General features: G+C 30.4%; 1 non-coding gene across 1 annotated transcript; it reads left to right on the top strand.

The window, feature by feature from the left end:
• Positions 1-1,254: 1,254 nt before the first annotated feature.
• Positions 1,255-1,326, top strand: Trnac-gca. Its single transcript has one exon. It is a non-coding gene; the product is annotated as a tRNA-Cys (tRNA).
• Positions 1,327-1,701: the final 375 nt, after the last annotated feature.

Raw genomic sequence — 1,701 nt, 5'->3', positions numbered from 1 at the left:
TATATCATATATAATATCCATTATATTTATTTTATTTATTTATTTGTTTAATGGAAACAAACAGTACATAATAATTTTTATAAAAATTATATGTAATAAATATACTATAATATGTAATAAATATACATAAAAAATAGAAATTAATTTGCCCGTCTTTACATTTTGCAATTCTCAATGCAAAAGGTAACCGATTTTCTGGTAGATTTTGCTTAAACTACATTATGCGATGGTATGGAATCCTCCCCGTGTGGGAGTACAACTAACATTTTACTCCTTTTTACTCCCTTTTTTCTATTAATTGCAGCAATACGCTGAAACTTTATTATTAAGTTTGCTTTGATGACTCTGATAACTACCAACTGTTTTTAACTTTGCAGTCTTACGGCTTCCGCTTTACTGTGTAAACTTTGTAAACGTGGGGCAGATCCTAAATGTACGGTCAGTACAACTTTTATACTTTCACTAGCAGACCCGTGTCCACTTCGTTGGGCGTTAATTATTATTATATTAACCAAATAACATACTTTAAAGAACAAATGTTAGCACTTAAATAAATAATATGTTGCTCCCGTGTATTTATTATTTTAATTTACAGAACTAAATAACATACTTTAACCGTAAAATACCGTTCTTCACAACTGATGACAGTTGTGAAGAACGGTATTTTACGGATAACAATAACCAATAAAAAAAATTGACGTTCACTTCAGCCTATAGCATTCCACTGCTGGACATAGGCGTCCTCAATCTCGCGCCAAATATCCCTATTTCCGCAATCCTCATCCAGCCTGTTTTAGATGTATTATTATTTATTTATTTATGAGATACTAGCTTTTACCCGCGGCATCGCTCAGATTGATTTTTCTATTAAAAATAATCCTATCCTACTTCTAATACCTCCAAGAATATGTGTACAAAGTTTCATGATAATCGGTTAAGTAGTTTTCGTTTGAAAGCGTAACAAACAAACTTACGTTCACATTTATAATATTATTAGGATTAGGAATTAGGCTTAGGGTTAGGAAATATTAGGGATTAGAGATAAGTATTTCTACTCGCACATATGAACCTAAGTCTTGTAGTTTATTGGTTGAGGTGTAACAGGTCCTAATGTCATATTCTACCTCCTGCTGTTAAAATCGAATCAACAAACTTAATGCACAACTTGTAAAACCGGCCCCATATATAATATTTATAAAATTGAAAAATGTATCCAACATAAATATGAACCCTTATTTCGACTCTCATGTTACAGGGGATATAGCTCAGTGGTAGAGCAATCGACTGCAGATCGATAGGTCTCCGGTTCAAATCCGGGTGTCCCCTTCTTTTTTTATTTTAAATTTTTAATTTCATTAATTTTAATGTCTTCTAAAATTCCCCAAATGAGAGATATATTACTTTAAAAAGAAGATAAATTTTTATTTTGTGTCTATTATTTTTATCAAATTTGATATATTTAATTTTTTATAATGTTATTTATTATAATATAGAATACTTATTAATATCACTAGCTGTGCCTACGACTTTGTCCGCGTGGAATATTGACTTTGGGCAGCATTTTTTGGTTATATCTTTCGCATTACTTTGGATTAGAAACACCGTCGTTTGGGTATTTACACGTTTAACGTGATTCTTTAAATAAGCATATTTTTTTTTATTAATGAACTGATTGACACATATAATAATTAAAACCATATC

Source organism: Melitaea cinxia, chromosome 17 (assembly GCF_905220565.1).
Source record: "Melitaea cinxia chromosome 17, ilMelCinx1.1, whole genome shotgun sequence".
In the NCBI taxonomy this organism is placed as follows: Eukaryota; Metazoa; Arthropoda; class Insecta; order Lepidoptera; family Nymphalidae; genus Melitaea; species Melitaea cinxia.
This window is presented reverse-complemented; position numbering and strand designations above follow the sequence as displayed.